Raw genomic sequence first — 7,851 nt, 5'->3', positions numbered from 1 at the left:
GGAGCAGCCTCATGGCTGCTCACTCAACTCCCACACACACACACACACACTGGGATGAGGAGAACAACGCTCATGGGTTGAGACAAAGGACAAGGAGGGTTCTTCACTGATTAAGGTCAGGGCAAAACAGACTCAACCTGGGAAAAAAACAGTAATTTAATTTCACACTAACCAAACATGCACAGGACACAGACAACACAGAGCAGGGCTTGCATATGTTACCCCACCCCTCCCTTCTTCCTGGGCCCAAATCCCTTTGTTCCTGGTTTCTCTCCCTCCTTCCCCCCAGCGGCACAGGGGGACAGGGGATGGGGTTTAGAGTCAGTGCACAGGCTGGTGGTTCCTGCTGCTCCTTCCTCCTCAGGAAGAAGGATTCCTTACAGTCCTGCCCTGCTTCCCCACGGGGTCCCTCCCATGGGGGACAGTCCCCCATGAACCTCTCCTTCATGAGTCCTTCCCACGAGGTCCGGAGCCGCTCCAGCCTGGGCTTCCCACAGAGTCAGGGGCTGCTTCACAGTCACCTCCCCTGGCGCTGGGGTCTTCCACAGCTGCATAATCCAAGTCCACTGGCATCAAATCCACTGGCCACAAAATCCAAGTCAACTGGTGCCTTCAGGGAATGTTCCACCATGTTCCTCCATGAGTGCAGGGTGACAGCTGCCATCTCGCCATGGGTTGCAGGGAAACTTCTGCTTGGGCACCTTCTTCCCCTTCTTCCTCACTAACCACCAACACCACTCTCCTTCCCCAGCACAGCTCTTCTCCCCCCAGTGCCTGTCTGATCAGGTGTTATCTCAGCTCTTTTGTATGTTAATGGCAGAGGTGCATCTATTGTCCCTCTAATGGCTCCTTGGCTGGGTTTGGAGCAGGGGGAGCTTCTCAGCTTCTTACCAGAGCCATTCCTGGGGCCCTTCCCCTGCTACCAAAAAACCCACCAAACCAAATCAGAACAGGTATGTAAATGATACAGAACTGTCAGAAAGGAAATATGTTACTACAGCACCTCTTCTAGGTGCTGTTGTAAGGTGCATGGGGATAGCAAGGTGTTGCTATCTGCTCTAAGCATGACAGGCTTCTTGTGGCGTCAACATGCTTCCTGGAATATTTCCACACCAGTGACAATGCATTCACCTTGTCTTTGCAACTCTTCCATGACAAGTGTGTGATACCAATTTCACTGTACTTAATTGATCACTTTAATGTGATAAAAGGAGCAAAAATGTTCTGGTTTATGTTGATGAATTGGAGGAAACTGTGTTACTGCTCTACATATTTCTGCTCTATAAACCAAATGATTTCTGGAAAGGAACTGTCTTCTGTTGTGTGTATGCACTAGTTATTGCAATAGATCAACATTTTTCTTTGCCTTTAGCTGCAGTTCTGGTAAATATGACTAATTTCCAATTTCACAAGATGAACTTTGTCTCTTTGTAAAAAACAGGTTTCTATCAAGCATGTTCATAAGTTGGTGAGTTTCTAAAAGCATTCCTTTGATGCACAAAATCCTTCACTGAACAGTATTCAACACTCTGTTTCTGAGAATTGCATTAGGGAAGACAATATAATTGTATTTATAATATCTATTCACTTAAACGAGAAAGCCCTGAGTAGAAGAGACGTAACTAACAGAGCTTTTAGCTATCAGTGCACTTCAGCTGTTTCTTGGCTGGAATTTATGTAATGCTTCATCACAGATTGCTAGGTTATGGACAAAAACACATAGTTTACCACCTCAGTATAACTGCAGGGGCCACTAGTAAAGCAGTATACAATTAATACTGGATTTCATCCAGGATACCTTTTTTTTTAGGAAAGTAGATAAAAAATTTTAATGGCATTATGTTTTTAAGACTGGTTTATGGTTCAGCAAACTGTGGAACATTGAGTAAAACTGGAACTGTACCATGGCACAGACAGAAGTTCATCTACTGTATGGCTGGCTCCATATCCTTGCAGTGAAAACTTCCAAAATTGTGTTTTTCTTTTAAAGTAAAAATTCAATGCTAATGCTTTTCAGTTTGAGAAATATGAAGAGTGTAGCTGTAAAATGTGATAGGAAAAAAAATCAACATGAAGAACTGATTTAAATGTTTCCCTGGGAATATTTTTGAGTTTTATTATTTCAGAAATGGGTTTGCTCAGCCCTGAGGGAAAGGGATAGACATAAGCATGATAGACTTTAACCATGCACAAAACCTATACTTTCACTATTAAGGTGGAAGAAATAGGTCACTGTATAATAGATACCTAATTTAGTTTTCTTTAAAGCCTTTTCTGCCTTTAAAGGTAGAAAGTACTGAGCTGCAGTCACAAAGAATGGATACTGTCTCCTGAGGACCAGGGCAAATAACCAATGTAGATCTTGTCTTCTTGCCTTCCTGTTTCCAGCTATTTCTAAAACTTGTGTTGGAGGGAAAACCCAACCAAACCTCTGCATGAGACCTGTTGAGTTAAATCTGGCAAACAACATCACAAATCCCCTCTTGTTCCCAAAACCAGGCTTCAAAGCCAGCCTTTAGGTCATAAGCTGTCTCTGTGGCTACCTGCTCCCTGGTCTGGCTGTTTAAAAATCAGAGTTTAAGGTCGAGATTAGTCATTGCCTTTAACTGGGAAGGAACTGGCAGTTGCTTAGTGCCGTGTGAGGAGCAGGATTTACGTTGCTGGTTTGGAGCATCGCCTCTTCTCTACATCTGACAGGCCCCTGAAGAGCTGACACTCTAAAGGGCAGGTCTGGAGGCTCTCTGTGTTCAATCACTGTTTTTCAGGATTCCTGGATCAGCGATGTCTAGGCTGCACCTGAATGCTTGCAGCAGAGGAGCTAAAAGAGGCCCTGCACAGTTTGGTAATCCTTGTGAAGCATCTGCCAAGGGACAACTCACCCCTCCATGAGAATCTCTTGTTCAAAGGCAATTCCGCTTGTATTCTTCAAGCAGTATCCCCCCTGGGAAAGGGGACAGTCTGTATGGCTCAGGCAGACACTGCCCACAGACTCACTGAGGGCTCATCCACCTCAGTGTGTCATCTCAGGATATTTCCATATTCAAAGGTGTGTGTGTAACTGCCCTGGAAATGTTTCCCTCCCTTTTCCTTGAAAGTGGCTCTGGGAAAATGGTAGCAGTACTGGCTCCATCCTCAAACCTCTTGGTGACAAACTGGTCTGCATCTCCAAGTTCACTGTAGGCTTCTAACATACCATCCTGTGCTTTGGGCAGGCATTGCATACACAATCAACAAATACACAGACAACAAATCAACTTTTCTACAGATAAATTAAAATCTCCTTGGTTCACACCAGCTGGTTAATGTGTCTGGATGATGGTGTCTCTATTATATACCAGTTACTAGACTAAGACGTAAAACATCCTTCAGAGGGCTTAAGTGACCTCCCACCAAGGGCTAGAGCATGCCCATGGGGAAGAAGTGAGTGGTTTGGGTAGGGATGGTTTGTAGATCATCAAACACATTCAGGAGAAAATTTGGCAGTTTCCTTTCATTGAAGTTGATGGACACAATGAACCAACTGTCAGCAGTAACCCAGCAAGCTCCAGGCCTTTGTGTGCAGAGAGGTTGAACACCTTTGCTCTGGTTAGCAGTTGGAGCAGTTTGGCTAGATTTGGGAGAAGGACCATGCTGCTGTGTCTTTGACTTGATGCCTTTCCATCCTCACTTTAGAAGATGTGAGGAGAAAGGGTGGATGCCTGAAGGTAAACAGATCAGTGAGTGAAAAACACTTGCAGGAAGCCATTTCTTTTGATGCTTGGGGAACTGGATGACCCTGCTATGCAACTGCATCTCCCTGGCCTAATGGAAAGACTCCCGTTATATTGCTTTCCACTTCTTTACAAGCATCGCCTTGAATCCAGTGTGTGTACTCCTTTGACCAGCTCCAGAAAATACCACCTGGGCTGAAGCAGGGAGAAGCAATTCTTCCCCAGAGCTTTCACTCCTGAACTCCCCTGCCAGTCGGGACCTGTTGTTTTTCCCATACTTGCACACAATCTGGACAAAAAACTCTTCCTGCTCCTCCCAGGTGCTGTGTAGAACTCTGTGAGCACTAGACAGATGATACAGATTTAACTGCTGTGTTTTCTGTTTTCCCTTCAGCTCCTTGGCAGCAAGTATGGGCGCTCTGGGCCTCTGCCACTGCCGTTCCATATCTGGAGCCACTCCTCCTCCCAGCTGATCCATGGGTTCTGTTTCCTGAGTGTTGCTTGTTTTCAGCTGGAGCTGCTGGGAGGAAGAGGTCGAGGGAAGTGTTGAGGCTGCAGGAGGCTCAAGGGAGTTGTTGCTTCACAGGGCCACCTCACAAAAAGAGATGTAGACAAAGCAAGGATATTTAATGCCTTCTTCACCTCTGTATTCAACACTGATGATGGACCCTGGGAACACTGTAGCTCTGTGCACTGTAACTGAGGGGATGATAATCTCCTTACTCCGAACTTGTTCATGACCTTCTGCTCCAGCTGGATGTACATAAATGTATGGGGCCCAATGGGATTCATCCAAGGGCACTGAAAGAGCTTGCTGATGTTATTGTGGGACCTCTCTCCATTACTTTTCAATGGTCTTGGGAGTCTGGAAAGGTTCCAGTTGACTGAAAGCTGGCAAATGTTGTCCCAATATTCAAGAAGGTTAATGTCTTGGTTTAGTGGTCAGGGCAAACCAAAAACCAGAGACCAGACTTGCTCTCTGTTACCCACCTCCACTCTCCCAAGGGAAGATAAAAGGGGACTAAGGAAGAGGGATTTAAAGGTTGGAAGTTAAAACAAGAACAGGTTTACTGGAACAGAGAAGGGTCAGTAATACATGGGATGAGGAACAAATATATACAAAGACCGACCTTGATGATTGCAGATGTAAGTGTTCATGGGTCCTCTCTGTCAGAGCTGACCTGGGAAAGGGGTCCATAGTTCTTCCCAGCACCTGATGGATTCGTATCCTGCAGAGCATGTGGCGAGCTGATGGAAAAACAGGAGTCTCTCCAAGACCTCCAAGTGCAGTGAAGCAACAAGGAAGAAGGGAGCATGAAACAGGAGACTTTTATAGAGTATGGCAGGAAATAGGTGGGAATACTGACCCCTTTCTGTTCTGCCCCCCAGGATCCCTCAGGGCCCTAAAAACTGTCTCTCTAGGTCTTGTATTGGTACCATAAAATTAGCCCTGGGCTCCCTCAAACTGTAACAGGTAAGAGGGAAGACCCTGGTAATTACAGGCCTGTTCGTCTCACTTCAGCACCTAGTAAGAATGTAGAGAAGGTTGTTTTGGAAGTTTCTGAAAAACACTTGAGAGACAACGCAGTCATTGGTCATAGCCAGCATGGGTTCGAAAGAGGGAAGTCCTGCTTAACCAACTTAATTTCCTTTTATGACAAGGTCACCTATCTAGTTGACCAAGAAAAGCCAGTAGAGGTAGTGGGTGTGATGGCAAGTTGAGTATGAGTCAAGAGTGTGCCCTGGCAGCCAAAAGGGCCAACCATGTCCTGGAGTGCACTAAGCACAGCACAGCTAGCCAGCTGAAGGAGATAATTGTCCCACTCTTCACTGCACTGGTGCGGTCCTACCTCAAGTACCGTGTATAGTTTTGAGTGTTTCAATATAAGAAGAACATAAAATTACTAGAGTGTGTCCAGAGGAGGGTGACCAAGATGGTGAAAGGCCTTGAGAGCAAGATTTATGAGGAGCAGTTGAGGTCACTTGGCTTGTTCAGCTTGGAGGAGAGAAGGCTGAGGGGTGACATCATCACAGGCTACATCTTCCTCAAGGGGGACAGTGGAGGAGGAAGTCCTGATCTCCTCTCTCTGCTGACCAGTGACAGGACAGAAGGAAATTAAATGAAGCTGCATCAGAGGAAATTCAGATTGGACATTGAAGAAAATGAATATCGCTGAGAGGGTGGCTGCTCACTGGAATAGGCTCCTCAGGGAAGTGGTCATGGCAGTGGTTCAAAGAGCAACTGGGTAAGTCTTAAGTCATGTGATTTAGTTTTAGTTAGTCCTGTGAGGAGCACAGAGTTGGACTCAATGATCCTTACAAAATTACAGCCAGTAAAACAATTTAGGGATTGAAACACCTGAGAGACTGAGAGAGCTGGGACTGTTTAGCCTCAACAAGAGATGGCTTAAGGGCTCATGTTATCGATGCATATAAATACTTGTTTGAGGGGGATAAAAAAGACAAAGCTAGACTCCCCTCAGTGCTGCAAAGTGAAAGGATCAGAGGCAATGGACAAAAATTGATATACAGGAAATTCCATCTAAACATAAGAAAAAAGAAAAAGCTTTTACTGTGTGCATGGTCAAACACAGGCTGCCTTCAGAGGTTGAGGATTTTCCATCTTTGGAGATTTTCAAAATCCAATTGGGTCAACCTGCTTTAGCTGACTCTGATACGGGCAGGGCAAGGGGTGGAAATAGATCACATCCAGATTTATTCCATTATTAAAGCTTGATTTTTAGAAAAGTCTTATGTATTTTCTTGCACTATAGGACAATCAAACTTATACTGCGGCAGGAGACATGAGCATGAATTCAAACGTATTTCCTTTATTCTGTCAAGTGAGATGACTCTAGAAAAGGTCAAGCTGGAAGATCTCCAGTTTCCTAACTGTCAGTTAATATAATTTCCACTTTATAGCCAATCTGTAAGTTGCAATATACTAATATCTACAGTTTCTGTAACTTTTCCTCTTATTTCTGAGCATAAAAAAAAGAAAACATTATTTTGCATGTTACTATTAAGTCTTCTCAAGGTGATGCAATTTCATAGGCAATTAAAACCTCCATTACTGGAAAGCCAAAATAGGCTTGTCACTAACAGCCCTATTAGAAGAAAATGACCCCTTGCATCCCAACATGTTGATGAAGCTCCAGACCGAAAAAACACATATCACCATAAATAAACTGTGAAATACAGGCTGTTTTATTTAAAGGGTGGGGTTTTTATTTTTATATTGCACTTGGCATACCCTGACTTAAGAGCTGCAAGCTGTTCTCTGCCTACCACCTGCTTCTGTTTGTAGTTCTGGCATTTGTATAACACAGTGGTAGAGACTGTCATCGAGTTTCTAACTCATTTTACATTAAACACAGCAGCCAGAAGGATCTTAGCTCTGGTCAATATGTTTTGAGACCTGATGTTTTTCAAAATCACTTGGTTTTAGTCCTTGAAGAAAATCAAATCAGCTTGTACCTAGACTTCATAGAGGACAACTATGGATCTATATAAAAGGGTGGAATCCTCCTGAATTGTTTTACTGTGGAATGCTGTGGAAGCCCCTTAGAATAGTTTTCAGTGTGATAAGACATTAACTTTCTATGTGCTGTCTTCAGGTTCTCCACAAGGTTCTGAATTATGTCTAGTACCTTGTGACTGACAGTGTGCCTTCATTTTTCTGAAAGAATCTTGTAAGAAACATTGTCCACACATGTAAAATAAATGTAATGCCATCTTTTATCCACTATTTTACAAGCACAGCAAAAAGTTAAATAGAAAAGTTAGCCTGAGTCAAGTCAGCATGTGTAGATTATAGCTATTTAACATGCTGATAATTTCATGGTAACTACCTGTGTGCCTATTTCAGGCCAGAATACATATAAGGCAGCTGTGATAGTAAGCAAGTTTCAAATATTTACTTTATTGCTGAGCACTGATGTGAACAGTAACTGTCTTTAATGTACTATATATCCACACTCAAGCTTGACTTGTGGGAACTTGTACAGGCCTATAGTCAAAGAAATTTATTAATTAGTGAAGTAAAATTTCCCTTTGCAGAGGCCAGCCTAGACTCAGTTACATAATCATCAACTCAGTATTTAGTAACTGCTTTAAACTATTACTTGCAGTGCTTTATAAG

This window comes from Apus apus, chromosome 1 (genome assembly GCF_020740795.1).
Source record: "Apus apus isolate bApuApu2 chromosome 1, bApuApu2.pri.cur, whole genome shotgun sequence".
Taxonomy (NCBI): domain Eukaryota; kingdom Metazoa; phylum Chordata; class Aves; order Apodiformes; family Apodidae; genus Apus; species Apus apus.
Note: the sequence above shows the minus strand (reverse complement) of the source record.